At 42.7% G+C, this 17992-nt stretch overlaps 1 pseudogene; it reads left to right on the top strand.

Annotated features, from left to right (window-relative positions):
* The window catches only part of LOC138663517 (zinc finger protein 665-like), a 141816-nt pseudogene that overhangs the window by 46737 nt on the left and 77087 nt on the right, over positions 1–17992 (top strand).

Raw genomic sequence — 17992 nt, 5'->3', positions numbered from 1 at the left:
GACCATGGAGAAATCACCAACCACACAACTGAAGAACCGATATCAAATCTTTGTAGAGGATGAAGATGGCACACCTAAGAATGAAGCAATACCAGCAAGCAAAAAAGAAAAGGGCACACAGCAACAAGTGACAGCAAAAAGTACAGCCAAGAAGCAACGAAGAGTGGTGGTGGTGGGAGACTCACTACTGAGAGGCACAGAAGCAGCCATCTGCAGACCGGACATAACTGCAAGAGAAGTATGCTGCCTTCCAGGTGCGATGATCAAGGATGTGACCGATAGGATACCAAAGCTCTTCAGCTCCAAGGACGTCCACCCATTTCTTCTGATACATGTTGGCACCAATGACACGGCAAGGAAGGACCTACCGACAATCTGCAAGGACTTTGAAGAGTTGGGGAAGAAAGTAAAGGAACTGGATGCACAGGTAGTTTTTTCTTCTATCCTTCCAGTAGACGGGCATGGCACCAGGAGATGGAACAGGATCCTTGATGCAAACAACTGGCTAAGACGATGGTGCAGACAACAAGGATTCGGATTCCTGGACCACGGTGTGAATTACTGGTATGATGGACTCCTCGCCAGAGACGGACTACACCTCAACAAACCTGGGAAACACACATTCGCCAGAAGACTCGCTACACTCATCAGGAGGGCGTTAAACTAGAAGAAGAGGGGACGGGAAGAAAAACATTAGACTCGAACAAAGACGACCCAGGAAAACATACTCTGAAGGGAGGTAAGAACATTTCTAAAACAATCCACAGTGAGGAGATTGGAACAAAACAAAATCCTCTAAACTGCATGCTCGCAAACGCCAGAAGCCTGACAAACAAGATGGAAGAACTAGAAGCAAAAATATCTACAGGTAACTTTGACATAGTGGGAATAACCGAGACATGGTTAGATGAAAGCTATGACTGGGCAGTCAACTTACAGGGTTACAGTCTGTTTAGAAAGGATCGTAAAAATCGGAGAGGAGGAGGGGTTTGTCTCTATGTAAAGTCTTGTCTAAAGTCCACTTTAAGGGAGGATATTAGCGAAGGGAATGAGGATGTCGAGTCCATATGGGTTGAAATTCATGGAGGGAAAAATGGTAACAAAATTCTCATTGGGGTCTGTTACAAACCCCCAAATATAACAGAAAGCATGGAAAGTCTACTTCTAAAGCAGATAGATGAAGCTGCAACCCATAATGAGGTCCTGGTTATGGGGGACTTTAACTACCCGGATATTAACTGGGAAACAGAAACCTGTGAAACCCATAAAGGCAACAGGTTTCTGTTAATAACCAAGAAAAATTATCTTTCACAATTGGTGCAGAATCCAACCAGAGGAGCAGCACTTTTAGACCTAATACTATCTAATAGACCTGACAGAATAACAAATCTGCAGGTGGTCGGGCATTTAGGAAATAGCGACCACAATATTGTGCAGTTTCACCTGTCTTTCACTAGGGGGACTTGTCAGGGAGTCACAAAAACATTGAACTTTAGGAAGGCAAAGTTTGAACAGCTTAGAGATGCCCTTAATCTGGTAGACTGGGACAATATCCTCAGAAATAAGAATACAGATAATAAATGGGAAATGTTTAAGAACATCCTAAATAGGCAGTGTAAGCGGTTTATACCTTGTGGGAATAAAAGGACTAGAAATAGGAAAAACCCAATGTGGCTAAACAAAGAAGTAAGACAGGCAATTAACAGTAAAAAGAAAGCATTTGCTCTACTAAAGCAGGATGGCACCATTGAAGCTCTAAAAAACTATAGGGAGAAAAATACTTTATCTAAAAAACTAATTAAAGCTGCCAAAAAGGAAACAGAGAAGCACATTGCTAAGGAGAGTAAAACTAATCCCAAACTGTTCTTCAACTATATCAATAGTAAAAGAATAAAAACTGAAAATGTAGGCCCCTTAAAAAATAGTGAGGAAAGAATGGTTGTAGATGACGAGGAAAAAGCTAACATATTAAACACCTTCTTCTCCACGGTATTCACGGTGGAAAATGAAATGCTAGGTGAAATCCCAAGAAACAATGAAAACCCTATATTAAGGGTCACCAATCTAACCCAAGAAGAGGTGCGAAACCGGCTAAATAAGATTAAAATAGATAAATCTCCGGGTCCGGATGGCATACACCCACGAGTACTAAGAGAACTAAGTAATGTAATAGATAAACCATTATTTCTTATTTTTAGTGACTCTATAGCGACAGGGTCTGTTCCGCAGGACTGGCGCATAGCAAATGTGGTGCCAATATTCAAAAAGGGCTCTAAAAGTGAACCTGGAAATTATAGGCCAGTAAGTCTAACCTCTATTGTTGGTAAAATATTTGAAGGGTTTCTGAGGGATGTTATTCTGGATTATCTCAATGAGAATAACTGTTTAACTCCATATCAGCATGGGTTTATGAGAAATCGCTCCTGTCAAACCAATCTAATCAGTTTTTATGAAGAGGTAAGCTATAGGCTGGACCACGGTGAGTCATTGGACGTGGTATATCTCGATTTTTCCAAAGCGTTTGATACTGTGCCGCACAAGAGGTTGGTACACAAAATGAGAATGCTTGGTCTGGGGGAACATGTGTGTAAATGGGTTAGTAACTGGCTTAGTGATAGAAAGCAGAGGGTGGTTATAAATGGTATAGTCTCTAACTGGGTCGCTGTGACCAGTGGGGTACCGCAGGGGTCAGTATTGGGACCTGTTCTCTTCAACATATTCATTAATGATCTGGTAAAAGGTTTACACAGTAAAATATCGATATTTGCAGATGATACAAAACTATGTAAAGCAGTTAATACAAGAGAAGATAGTATTCTGCTACAGATGGATCTGGATAAGTTGGAAACTTGGGCTGAAAGGTGGCAGATGAGGTTTAACAATGATAAATGTAAGGTTATACACATGGGAAGAGGGAATCAATATCACCATTACACACTGAACGGGAAACCACTGGGTAAATCTGACAGGGAGAAGGACTTGGGGATCCTAGTTAATGATAAACTTACCTGGAGCAGCCAGTGCCAGGCAGCAGCTGCCAAGGCAAACAGGATCATGGGGTGCATTAAAAGAGGTCTGGATACACATGATGAGAGCATTATACTGCCTCTGTACAAATCCCTAGTTAGACCGCACATGGAGTACTGTGTCCAGTTTTGGGCACCGGTGCTCAGGAAGGATATAATGGAACTAGAGAGAGTACAAAGGAGGGCAACAAAATTAATAAAGGGGATGGGAGAACTACAATACCCAGATAGATTAGCGAAATTAGGATTATTTAGTCTAGAAAAAAGACGACTGAGGGGCGATCTAATAACCATGTATAAGTATATAAGGGGACAATACAAATATCTCGCTGAGGATCTGTTTATACCAAGGAAGGTGACGGGCACAAGGGGGCATTCTTTGCGTCTGGAGGAGAGAAGGTTTTTCCACCAACATAGAAGAGGATTCTTTACTGTTAGGGCAGTGAGAATCTGGAATTGCTTGCCTGAGGAGGTGGTGATGGCGAACTCAGTCGAGGGGTTCAAGAGAGGCCTGGATGTCTTCCTGGAGCAGAACAATATTGTATCATACAATTATTAGGTTCTGTAGAAGGACGTAGATCTGGGTATTTATTATGATGGAATATAGGCTGAACTGGATGGACAAATGTCTTTTTTCGGCCTTACTAACTATGTTACTATGTTACATTGGGCCTACTTCTTAACTCTGTCTCCTGCAATGTCTCCTTTAACTGCCACTAGATCACCAGAGTTAACGTGCTCTGTACTGTTATAGGCCACTGAATTTTGGGCAAGGGGGTTGTGATGGCACTAGTTTATTTATTAAAAAAGATACCCCCCATTGGGGAATTGTTTGTCAGCTCATGCACTCTATTACAAGTCTCAGAGACCCACACCTCCTACATTGGGCCTACTTTTTAACTCGTTTTCCTGCAATGTCTCTTCCTTATCTCCTACAACATGACCTGGGTGAATGTGTTCTGTACTGTTATAGGCCACATAATTTTGATCAAGGGGGGCTGTGATGGCAACAGTATATTTTTAAAAAATGAACCCCCCTTTGGTGAAACCACATCCTTGTTGGCAAAGACTTCATTGTTCCTATTCATAATCTGGAAAAGAAAAACAAGCTTTCCTGCTTTATTGGGTCCCAACCGATTTCTCAACTTAGAATGAATGAGTCCAAAGGAAGAGAATATTCTTTCAACGCCTGCAGAAGAAGCTACTGCTGTTAAAAGTGAAATCATTACTTGAACAGTCTCTAAATCCAAGCGCTTAAGTGACTTCCACCAGTTTACTGGTGTGACCTTCCTTAACCCCTTAATCCCATATGACGTACTATCCCGTCCAGGTGACCTGGGACTTAATTCCCAGTGACGGGATAGTACGTCATATGCGATCGGCCGCGCTCACGGGGGGAGCGCGGCCGATCGCGGCCGGGTGTCAGCTGCCTATCGCAGCTGACATCCGGCACTATGTGCCAGGAGCGGTCACGGACCTCCCCCGGCACAATAACCCCTGGCACACCGCGATCAAAGATGATCGCGATGTGCCGGCGGTATAGGGAAGCTTCCCGCAGGGAGGGGGCTCCCTGCGGGCTTCCCTGAGCCCCCCGCAGCAACACGATGTGATCGCGTTGCTGCGAGGGTCTTACCTCCCTCCCTGCCTGCTCCAGCCCCGGATCCAAGATGGCCGCGGATCCGGGTCCTGCAGGGAGGGAGGTGGCTTCACAGAGCCTGCTCAGAGCAGGCACTGTGAAGCCTGCAGCACTGTAAGTCAGATCAGTGATCTGACAGAGTGCTATGCAAATTGTCAGATCATTGATCTGTGATGTCCCCCTCTGGGACAAAATAAAAAAGTTAAAAAAAAATTTTCCAAATGTGTAAAAAAAAAAAAAAAAAAATCCAAAATAATGAAAAAAAAATATTATTCCCATAAATACATTTCTTCATCTAAATAAAAAAAACAAAACAATAAAAGTACACATATTTAGTATCGCCGCGTCCGTAACGACCCAACCCATAAAACTGGCCCACTACTTAACCCCTTCAGTAAACACCGTAAGAAAAAAAAAAGAGGCAAAAAACGCTTTATTGACGGCTGCCAATCATAAAAATCCGCTAAAAAACTCGCTATAAAGGTAAATCAAACCCCCCTCCATCACCCCCTTAGTTAGGGAAAAATTAAAAAAAAGTATTTCCATTTTCCCATTAGGGCTAGGGTTAGGGCTAGGGTTGGGGCTACAGTTAGGGTTGGGGCTAAAGTTAGGGTTAGGGTTTAGATTAAGTTTACAGTTGGGAATAGGGTTGGGATTAGGGTTAGGGGTGTGTCAGGGTTAGAGGTGTGGTTAGGGTTACTGTTGGAATTAGGGTTAGGGGTGTGTTTGGATTAGGGTTTCAGTTATAATTGGGGGGTTTCCACTGTTTAGGCACATCAGGGCTCTCCAAACACGACATGGCGTCCGATCTCAATTCCAGCCAATTCTGCGTTGAAAAAGTAAAACAGTGCTCCTTCCCTTCCGAGCTCTCCCGTGTGCCCAAACAGGGGTTTACCCCAACATATGGGGTATCAGCGTACTCAGGACAAATAGGACAAAAACTTTTGGGGTCCAATTTCTCCTGTTACCGTTGGGAAAATACAAAACTGGGGGCTAAAAAAATCATTTTTGTGGGAAAAAAAAAGATTTTTTATTTTTACGGCTCTGCATTATAAACTTCTGTGAAGCTCTTGGTGGGTCAAAGCGCTCACCACACATCTAGATATGTTCCTTAGGGGGTCTACTTACCAAAATGGTGTCACTTGTGGGGGGTTTCTACTGTTTAGGTACATTAGGGGCTCTGCAAACGCAATGTGACACCTGCAGACCATTCCAGCTAAGTCTGCATTCCAAATGGAGCTCCTTCCCTTCCGAGCCCTCCCATGCGCCCAAACAGTGGTTCCCCCCCACTTATGGGGTATCAGCGCACTCAGGACAAATTGGACAACAAATTTTGGGGTCCAATTTCTCCTGTTACCCTCGGGAAAATACAAAACTGGGGGCTAAAAAATAATTTTTGTGAAAAAATATGATTTTTTATTTTTACGGTTCTGCATTATAAACTTCTGTGAAGCACTTGGTGGGTCAAAGTGCTCACCACACCTCTAGATAAGTTCCTTAGGGGGTCTACTTTCCAAAATGGTGTCACTTGTGGGGGGTTTCAATGTTTAGGCACATCAGGGGCTCTCCAAACGCAACATGGTTTCCCATCTCGATTCCAGTCAAATGGCGCTCCTTCGCTTCCGAGCTCTGTCATGCGCCCAAACAGTGGTTTACCCCCACATATGGGGTATCGGTGTACTCAGGACAAATTGTACAACAACTTTTGGGGTCCATTTTCTCCTGTTACCCTTGGTAAAATAAAACAAATTGGAGCTGAAGTAAATTTTTTGTGAAAAAAAGTTAAATGTTCATTTTTATTTAAACATTACAAAAATTCCTGTGAAGCACCAGAAGGGTTAATAAACTTCTTGGATATGGTTTTGAGCACCATGAGGGGTGCAGTTTTTAGAATGGTGTCACACTTAGAAAATACCCATCACATAGACCCCTCAAAATGACTTCAAATGAGATGTGGTCCCTAAAAAAAAAATGGTGTTGTAAAAATGAGAAATTGCTGGTTAACTTTTAACCCTTATAACTCCCTAACAAAAAAAAATTTTGGTTCCAAAATTGTGCTGATGTAAAGTAGACATGTGGGAAATATTACTTATTAAGTATTTTGTGTGACATATCTCTGTGATTTAATTGCATAAAAATTCAAAGTTGGAAAATTGCGAAATTTTCATAATTTTCGCCAAATTTCCGTTTTTTTCACAAATAAACGCAGGTACTATGAAAGAATTTTTACCACTATCATGAAGTACAATATGTCACGAGAAAACAATGTCAGAATCACTGGGATCCGTTGAAGCGTTCCAGAGTTATAACCTCATAAAGGGACAGTGGTCAGAATTGTAAAAATTGGCCCGGTCATTAACGTGCAAACCACCCTCGGGGGTAAAGGGGTTAAAATAATGTATACCGAATGCATTCAGACAATCACATGGCTGCATTTCTTGTAAAACATTTACAGATGTGACAGACAATGCTCATAGTGACACAATCTTGAGAAATTTTTGTTTATTCACTTCACAAACAGTTCAAAGCCTCTATATGTTTGCTGTTTGTCATTGTAAAACATTAAGGTTTACTGAAACTCTGCCTGTGGTGGTTTGATCTAAATCCTTATGGCTTTTATATTCTAGGGGTTTATGGCCCCTTGTCTGATGACTCCATGATATCTCAGTTTCAAAGGGCTGGGTGAAATTAGAGTTACTACATAGTGTAAATCACTATACAAGACCAGAGAAACATGACTAAGACAGATGCCAAAACTGGGGTACCTGTACATGTACAGTGTGCTGATACCTGCATAATTGTGGATGCCCATGCAGTATAGGTAATCTCCCAGGGGTTCTCTTTCTTGGTGTTGCTTCTCGGAGATTCTAGACAGATGATGTTTAAAAACCTCTTGTTGATGATGTAAGTATACTGTATGTAGTTAATCTTTATATAAACGTAATCACTATATGTATTTAATACAAATATGTACTTAACCCTTGTATGTTAACATATACAAAAGTGTACGCACTCACACTATTCAATCATACTATTCCTTGAATTTTGTACTTTGCAATAAAACTGCGTTGGATTGCATGTATTAGCCGCCTTTAAACCCGTATCTGAACCTTAGTGTTAAAAATATGGCAAATTAAATTGGCAAATTCTCCTTTAAATAATTTTGCAAAGAGGGAATCATCATACCATTAAAAAATGCAAGTAGATTTTCATGGGCCCATCCAGTATGTGAGTTCCAAGGCGTAATGGAGTGCATATGACTGACTATGCAGCAGGCCTGGCCTTGCATTCAATGCAACATTTTTTCAGAAGGCCCTCCTGGACATCTTATGATGGGGGTATTGTGGTGCGTCGCAATTCTTGGCAGCCCATCCACTCACAGCATAGGCTACAACAGTTTAGGAGACCCACTGTTTCATAATGGCCCTTTTTAGAAGATTAATGCCACCTGATGCACCAGTACAAATAGGCTGTAACTTTAAGAGTCCCTCCTTTGTAAATGAAACAAGATGGGTCTGCTTATGTGTTGCACACCACATGGCCAGCTAGAGTTGTTAAATGTTACAATGACATTTCCCAGTGAATGCATTTGTAGTGGTTGAAAGCAATGTTAAAGTTGAAAAACGCTTCAAAAACACTGCGTCTGAACTAAGCCTAAGTGGGGGAGGAAATTTTCAGTCTGGGGTTAATTATTTGGCCTTACAGGCAAGTCATTAACATGCAAAGGATGTGCCTTGACATATTTCCCAGCAAAATCCGTGAGGATCGCAGTAAAAATACTGGGGTCTCCCATAGACTTACATTGGGCCGAGTACCAGAGAGTTCCAATCTGCTGGACCGGAGCAACGAGCACCCGAGCATTTTAGTGCTTGCTCATCACTAATCTTTATTTGTAGTTTTCAGTTAATGAGATTCTCGTGCTCTGGGGCGGGGCTTTGTGGTGCTCAGGGGTGGGGCTGTGGGGTAGGGCTGTGTGCGGGGCTTTATGTGGTGCTCTGATTACATATTCATCTGTATTGGCTTATGACAGGTCACTGATCCCTCAGTCACCTGCCCCCTATTTTACATAATGCATATTATAATAGTGTTGGTATTATTGTTAATAATGTCTATAATATTGTGGCTACTGGGAGGCTTAGAAAAAAAAATAACCTCCAGCAAAATGACACTGGCGGCGCCTGTCCAGTAGCCTACAGTCATGGCCAAAAGTATTAACACCCCTGCAATTCTGTCAGATAATACTCATTTTCTTCCTGAAAATTATTGCAAACACAAATTATTTGTTATTATTATCTTCATTTAATTTGTCTTAAATGAAATAAAACAACAAGAATTGTCCTAAAGCCAAATTGGGTATAATTCCACACCAAACATAAAAAAGGGGGTGGACCAAAGTATTGGCACTGTTCGAAAAATCATGTGATGCTTCTCTAATTTGTGTAATTAACAGCACCTGTAACTTACCTGTGGCACCTAACAGGTGTTGGCAATAACTAAATCACACTTGCAGCCAGTTGACATGGGTTAAAGTTGACTCAACCTCTGTCCTGTGTCCTTGTGTGTACCACATTGAGCATGGAGAAAAGAAAGAAGACCAAAGAACTGTCCGAGGACTTGAGAAACCAAATTGTGAGGAAGCATGAGCAATCTCAAGGCTACACGTCCATCTCCAAAGACCTGAATGTTCCTGTGTCTACCGTGCGCAGTGTCATCAAGAAGTTTCCATGGCACTGTGGCTAACCTCCCTAGATGTGGACGGAAAAGAAAAATTGACAAGAGATTTCAACGCAAGATTGTGCGGATGTTGGATAAAGAACCTCGACTAACATCCAAACAAGTTCAAGCTGCCCTGCAGTCCGAGGGTACAACAGTGTCAACCCGTACTATCCGTCGGCGTCTGAATGAAAAGGGACTGTATGGTAGGAGACCCAGGAAGACCCAACTTCTTACCCCGAGACATAAAAAAGCCAGGCTGGAGTTTGCCAAAACTTACCTAAAAAAGCCTAAAACGTTTTGGAAGAATGTTCTCTGGTCAGATGAGACAAAAGTAGAGTTTTTTGGGCAAGGCATCAACATAGAGTTTACAGCAGAAAAAGAGGCATTCAAAGAAAAGCACACGGTCCCTACAGTCAAACATGGCGGAGGTTCCCTGATGTTTTGGGGTTGCTTTGCTGCCTCTGGCACGGGACTGCTTGACCGTGTGCATGGCATTATGAAGTCTGAAGACTACTAACAAATTTTGCAGCATAATGTAGGGCCCAGTGTGAGAAAGCTGGGTCTCCCTCAGAGGTCATGGGTCTTCCAGCAGGACAATGACCCAAAACACACTTCAAAAAACACTAGAAAATGGTTTGAGAGAAAGCACTGGAGACTTCTAAGGTGGCCAGCAATGAGTCCAGACCTGAATCCCATAGAACACCTGTGGAGAGATCTAAAAATGGCAGTTTGGAGAAGGCACCCTTCAAATATCAGGGACCTGGAGCAGTTTGCCAAAGCAGAATGGTCTAAAATTCCAGCAGAGCAGAGTAAGAAACTCATTGATGGTTACCGGAATACTTTTGTCTGGCCCATTTTTGGAGTTTTGTGTGAAATGATGTTTTGCTTTTTGCTTCATTCTCTTTTGTGTTTTTTCATTTAAGACAAATTAAATGAAGATAATACCAAAGAATTTGTGATTGCAATCATTTTCAGGAAGAAACTGAGTATTATCTGACAGAATTGCAGGGTGTCAATACTTTTGACCATGACTGTATATCTCTAACTTATAGATCCTACTGCGCATACGCTGCCATCACCTGTGACATTTTGCTGGATTGGTTTATAGAAACCCTGTTGCTTTTCAACAGCTTTTGAGCCAATAAGGGTATGTGCACATGTAGCAGATTTGCCTGTGGAATTTACTGCACAGATTCTGCTTTTCTTGGAAAAAACACAGGTAAAAATCCGCACGGACTTGATCCGTTTTTTTCATGTGGATTTTTCATGTTTTTTTTTTATGTGGATTTGTATGCATTTTTGAAAGCTAAAAATCTATTGTTGAAAAAAAAAAAGAATTGTGATGACATTTCTTGTCCAACCTCTTCATTTACATACTCCATTGAATAATAATGTTTACACACACAGAAAGATAGATATTAGATCGATCCATCGTACACATCGTAGACAGATCGATAGATAATACTAAGCCAATGTTTAGTAATAAACATAATAAAATGGTACATAAAAAGTGAAATAAAGACACACACACACTCTGCGTTAGGCCGGGGTCACACTTGTGAGAAACTCACAAGAGTCTCGCACCTCGATACCCGGCACTGGCATCGGAGCGGTCAGCTGCACAGAAATACATGCAGCCGCACGCTCTGGTCCCGAGTATTGAAGCGAGAGACTCGTGCGAGTTTCTCACAAGTGTGAAGCCCGCACTTAAACGCAATATGTATTTAATTTATAAAAAAAATTGAAAAAAATGGCTTGGGCTCCCGTGCAATTTTCTGCACCAGAGAGGGAAAGCCAGCGACTAGGGGCTGATGTTTATAGCATCTATAAGATGCGCCAATTCCTGCACATAGCCTCTCTTCCCACTGTCCTGTAGCGGTGGCATATGGGGTAATAGTTGGGGGTTAATGCCACCTTTGAATTGTAAGGTGACATCTAACAGGCTTGGTAATGGAGAGGCATCAATAAGATACCTATCCATTACTAATGCTATAGTTGTTGATGGGTTAAATAAACAAAGACACAGCCAGAAAATAGTATTTTAATGAAATAAAATACTATACAGTTTAGCAATCTTTATTGTTCTGCCAATCCATCCGATGCCCTCGATCTCCTGCAAAAAAAGAAAAAAATAATAAACCAACACAAATACTCCATGGTCCGATGCAGTCCATTTAATAACGACTGTCCCACGACGATCTCCCCTATAGAGCTGTCACATCAGGACATGTGACAGCTCTATAGGCCTCCAGTGACACACTGACAGGAAACAATGGCTCCTGCAGTGCATCCCTGAAGAGATTACCTGAGTTCAAGCTCTCACTTTACGGCAACCTAGCATGAGAATTTTCCTACACAGCGGTGCCGCAAGTGACAGTATGAACTATACTGAACTCATGGTGGAGGCATACAGTGCGGAGGATTACCTCCTCTCACTGTATCAGCGGAACCCCTGGAGAGCGGTCGCATCTGCCGATGTGACAGCTCTCCATGGGAGATCATCATCAGATGCTCGTTATTACATGGATTACATCGGATCAGGGAGTATACTTTTAGTTTTTTGTAAATTTTTTTACAGGTGACCGAGGGCTTCGGGAACTGGTGTATGGTGAGTATGTACTGTATGTGTATGTGAGTATGTGTTTTATTTTGTTTTTTACACTTGAACACAGTAGCCGGATGATGGGACTACTACTGTCCCATCATCTGGCTACCTGTCACTGTAGCAGGCATAGCCGGATGGGACTAGTAGTGGCCGCGCACACACACACTGATACACACAAACACCCGTACACAGACACGCACATCTTCTCTGTACACAGTCTCCACCCACACAGTCTCCGCCCACACACTCTTCCCTCTCCAGATCTGCAGCATTTCTCGCAGGCACATCCGCAGCAAATTTGCAGATCTTTTTTTAAAACTGCGATTTTGCTGTGGATTGGCCTGACACAATGGAATTCAATGGGTGCAGAAACGCTGCAGATGCGCAAAAAGAATTGACATACTGCGGAAAAAAAAACACTGCGATTCCGCACTTTTTTTTCCCCGCAGCATGTGCACACCAAATGTCAATTTCACATTGACTAACATTGCTTGTGCACTACACTGCGGATTTGACGTAATTCTGCACTTCCAAAAACGCTGCGGATCCACATCAAAATCCGCAACATGTGCACATAGCCTAATGTTTTTCCATTGACAGATGATAGACCTGTTTGGACTTATTATTTGTGACATGAGAATTGGTATTATTTTCGCCTACATAATATTGATTGGTTTCTTTGTATTCTATATTTGGGAGGCAGAATGAACAAACAGTTGAACACCACACACTACTGGTTCATCTAATAAGGTTTTCTATTAGACTGTGAATGGTCATTGTCTTGGTAAATACCGTATTTTTCGGACTACAAGACGCACTTTTTCCCCCCAAAAAAAGGGGGGAAAATGGGGGGTGCGTCTAATAGTCGCAATGTAGGCTTACCGTGGCGGCAGAGGTCCGGTGGCAGAGGTGCAGCGGCAGAGGTGCGGCCGCAGAGGTGTGGGGGCAGAGGAGGCGCAGTAAGCGGGGTCCCTTTCTCCGGTGAGGTGATGCAGCAGCCCGGTATGCAGCAGAGCCGGGTGAATCCTGTTGTTATCGGTGGGCGCCGCCATTTTCCTGAGGCCGCGCGTGCGCAGATGAAGCGCTCTGCTTCCCGGGACTTCAGGAAAATGGCCGCGGGAGGCCGCGTGTGCGCAGATGGAGATCGCGGCGGCCATTTTCCTGAAGCCCCGGGAAGCAGAGCGCTCCAACTGCGCACGCACGGCCTCAGGAAGATGGCCGCGCCCACCGATAACAACAGGATTCACCCGGCTCTGCTGCATACCGGGCTGCTGCATCACCATACAGGGGAAAGGGACCCCGCTTACTGCGCCTCCTCTGCCGCTGCACCTCTGCCACCGCACCTCTGCCGCTGCACCTCTGCCACCGGACCTCTGCCGCCACGGTAAGCCTGCATTGCCTGCACGGTAAGCCTGGGACCCCTCTCACGCCATACCTCTCACTGCACCTCCTGATCCCAGCACCTCCTGATCCCAGCGCCTCCTGATCCCAGCACCTTCTCATCCCAGCACCTCCTGATCCCAGCACCTCTTGATCCCAGCACCTCCTGATCCCAGCACCTTCTCATCCCAGCACCTCCTCATCCCAGCATCACCCCACCTCTGCCGACACCTTGCCTCCTGTGACCCTGCTCTGCCACCGCCAGCCCTCAGGTAAGATACTGTAAATTCGGACAATAAGACGGACCCTCATCTTTATAAAAAATCTTTTTTTTCTGCAATCTTCACCCCAAATTTGGGGTGCGTCTTATGGTCCGGTGGATCTTATAGTCCGAAAAATACGGTAATTAAAGATTTTTACAAAGCTTGCCATTTTTATAGACAGTTTAAGTAGAAATGTTAAGAAATATGAAAATCAAGGATATTTTATTAAAAAAAAAATTGTTTTTTATCTCAGCAGATGACTGTACCAGGAGATCAGAAGGACAGCTGACCTCTTCAATTTTTAAATTTGATGATCTTAAGATTCTACAAGATACAACTGAAGTTCATGCCATTACTCCAGATATATCTTCATCCATTCACAGCAAAGATCTCTCATCTGATCCTATGAAACAGGTCCCATCTTCTGATTCATTACTGACTACTAAGGAAAATCAAAGTCACAAAAGAGGCATTAAAAAACAAACTGCTCCTCAAGCAAAGATGTCATTTTCATGTTCAGAATGTGGGAAATATTTTATATGCAAATCACATTTTGTTACTCACCAGAGAACTCACACAGGGGACAGACCTTTTTCATGTTCAGAATGTGGGAAATGTTTTAAATGGAAAACAAATCTTGATAACCACCAGAGAACCCACACAGGGGTGAAGCCTTTTTCCTGTTCAGAATGTGGAAAAAGTTTTACAGAGAAAACAAATCTTATCCAACATCAGAGAACTCACACAGGGGAGAAGCCTTATTCTTGTTCAGAATGTGGGAAATATTTTAGCTGGAAATCAGATTTGGTTAAGCATCAGAGAACTCACACAGGGGAGAAACCTTTTTCCTGTTCAGAATGTGGGAAATGCTTTAACCAGAAAGGGAGTCTTGCTTCTCACCAAAGAACTCACACAGGGGAGAAACCTTTTTCCTGTTCAGAATGTGGGAAATGTTTTACACAGAAATCAAATTTTGTTAAGCACCAGAGAAATCACACAGGGGAGAAGCCTTTTTCCTGTTCAGAATGTGGGAAATGCTTTAACTGTAATGAGAATCTTGTTAACCACCAGAGAACACACACAGGAGAGAAGCCTTTTTCCTGTTCAGAATGTGGGAAATATTTTAACCGGAAAGCGCATCTTGTAAGACATCAGAGCTGTCACACAGAGGAGAAGCCTGAATCATTTTCTTAATGTGGGAAATATTTTAATTGGAAATCAACTGTTAATAAACATCAGAGACGTCACATAGGGAGAAGCCTTTTTTATGTTCATAATGTTGGAATAGTTTTAACCAAAGTTGAATCTTCTTAAATGGGTTGTCTCTTGAAATTCCTCATGTTTGCTGACAAAAGGATAAAACGAAACTTTATTAATTCCAAATGTAAAACTATACCCATAATTCACCCTTTGAAGGTTAGTCAGTAGGTGACTAATAGAAAAAACATGTACCCCACAGTTCAGTATATAGGGTGAGGTGACGTATACACACACTCTCCAAGCCTCTCATTTCTACGGGTTTCATCGTCCTCACCAAAGGTGACTCATCAGGAGACTATTTAATATCGACCTATATTCAAGCGAGACTAGAGAAATAAAACCCTAAAATCATGTTATCCGAAACAGTCAGAAAACCAGCCACATATTGGCAGATCCCAAACCTCAAACTATATACTTATTAAGTTTATAAGCCACTCCAGTGTCAGGAGTAGATAGTATGTGAAAATACCATATAATTCTTGTGTTTTTCTCCTATAGGGACTGCCCTAGTTTGGTATTGTAACAGCTGTTAATTAGTACTGCAGACAAATTGTCTTAGACTAAACTCCGTTTTCAGGCGGCCCAATATATACCACTCAGGGAAAACCTGCCTGCTTCAAAGATCAATAGTGGCTTCTAACTAATGGCCATGCTGCGGTCTGTCAAGGAATGAGTGCAATAATGTTATAAAGACTAGGGATGTGTGCAATCATAATGTCTGGAAGATCGGTGCCATTATTTAGTATGAATATGGAAATTATCTCTGAAAGATAAGTGTTCCCTGAGCAGTATATACTGTATTTTCACATACTATCTATTTCTGACACTGGAGTGGCTTATAAACTTACGAAGTATATAGTTTGAGGTCTGGGGTCTGCCAATATGTGGCTAGTATTCGGACATTTTCGGTTAATATGATACATGATTTTAGGGCTTTCTTCATCTAGTCCCGCTTGAAAATAGGTCAATATTAGTCTCCTGATGAATGAATCCAATGAATATTCATTTCCCTTAAGTAGCAGCACACATGACCGCCAGCAGCAGCAGGAAGCCGGTGGCTCACACTGCGCACTACTGAAGAGCAATGAATACTCACCGCTCTCTGTGCGCACAGTCCCGGCGAGTACTCCGGCAACTGTGCTCTGCTTGTGATGTCCCTGCCATGTGCTGCTTACAAGCGTAAAGCAGCTGCTGGCATCAGAGCAGGACACTGGGAGGGAGCGCCGGGTAGGTAAGTGTAATGTTTTATTTTTAATGCATACCAGGATGAGGGTGGGGGCCAATTATAAGGATTGGGCCATGCATACCAGGATGGGACTAATCATACCAGAATAGGGATAGTGCCCTACATACTACAACGAGATGGCGGATCCTGCATATCTGGATAAGGGTGGGGCCATGCATACTAGTATAGGGATGACCATTATTTGGATGATCATTCCTGCCAGGATAGGATGAGGAGTAGTGATGAGCAAGTATACTCGTTGCTCGGGTTTTCCCGAACACGCTCGGGTGGTCTCCGAGTATTTGTTAGTGTTCGGAGATTTCGTTTTCATCGCCGCAGCTGAATGATTTACAGCTGTTATCCAGCCTGAGTACATGTGGGGGTTGCCTGGTTGCTAGGGAATCCCCACATGTATTTAAGCTGGCAAGTAGCTTTAAATCATTCGGCTGTGGCGATGAAAACTAAATCTCCGAACACTAACAAATGCTCGTAGGCCACCCGAGCGTGCTCTGGAAAACCCGAGCAACGAGTATACTCCCTCATCACTAATGAGGAGGAATGCATACCAGGATAGGGATGAGGGATCCATGCATACAAGGGTAGGGATGAGGGGGCCATGTGTATCAGGATGGGGGTTAGGGGACCATATAAACCAAGATCGGAGATATTAAGTACAGAATTGACCACATTTTTTGCTTCAAATTTTTTTCCCTAATTTCCTCCGCTAAAACCTAGGTGCGTCTTATACCCCCCAAAATACGGTATATATATATCTTTTTTTCTCAGTGAACTCATTCCTTTTATTTGGCCTCATTAAAATAAAAACACTCATACTCTGCTGGCGCGCCGGCTCCACTTCAGCGGTTTCGAGACTCAGAGTCCCGGGGCTTATGTGAGGTTGTTACATCACATGAGCCCTGCACCCGATCAGCAGCAGCTTCACTGCTTCTTTCTTCGGACGTATTGAACATGAACAGGAAGCCAGGGCCTCGGCTGCTTTCTGACTGCCTCATGATGCTTGATTTGTCCAAAGGTGGGGACAGTGATGTCAGCGCTGATTGGGCACAGGGCTCACATGACGTAAAAACCTCAAAAGAGCCCCAAGAACACAAGCGCCAACACCAATGAAACGGCGCCACCATGGGAGGTTTGTATGAGGATTTTTATTTTAACAGGACCAAACACGAGGAATGAGAAGGGTTTGTCCAAGTAGTTGTCAACCTTAATAAACATCAAAAATCCCACACAGGTAATAGCCATTATTATACCTAGAGGGTGAGAAATGAATTACAGGAAAATCGTATTTTGTTAACCTTCAAAAATAACTCAGACGGGGAGAACATATATCTATTATTGACAAATTGTACAAAAACATGATGCGTGCAGCTTGCGTTCAAGGATGGAATATTATATGGGAGTTTTATAGGATAAACCAAAAACCAACAGAAAATAAATGACCCAAAACAAACATTTATCAGTAAAAATAACTCCTCTTTATTAGGTAAAGTATAAAAGAATTGTGCCATTTTCCGATACCCGTTGCATCTCCAGTTTTCATTATCTTGGGTTAGCTGGAGGTTTATTTTTTGGTTGCCGAGCTGACGGTTTTAATTATACCATTTTGGTGCAGATACGATCTTTTGATTGCCTGATATTGCATTTTAGTTTCAATAAGTTTTATTTAGAAAGTATACAACAGTTTGGGTAGGTTCTCCCACACAGTGGAGGTGTAAATTTCAGTAATAATGAACAAATACAAATTTTTACATAGGGGGAGACAAGACAAAGATAGGGGGACAGTACAAAAGGAAGACAAACAGGTAATCCACAGTGTGTTTTACACCAGCTTATTGTCAACTATTGCACGCAATGGCAACAACA

Source organism: Ranitomeya imitator, chromosome 2 (assembly GCF_032444005.1).
Source record: "Ranitomeya imitator isolate aRanImi1 chromosome 2, aRanImi1.pri, whole genome shotgun sequence".
Classification (NCBI taxonomy): domain Eukaryota; kingdom Metazoa; phylum Chordata; class Amphibia; order Anura; family Dendrobatidae; genus Ranitomeya; species Ranitomeya imitator.
Note: the sequence above shows the minus strand (reverse complement) of the source record. Positions and strands in the feature narration are given on the sequence as shown.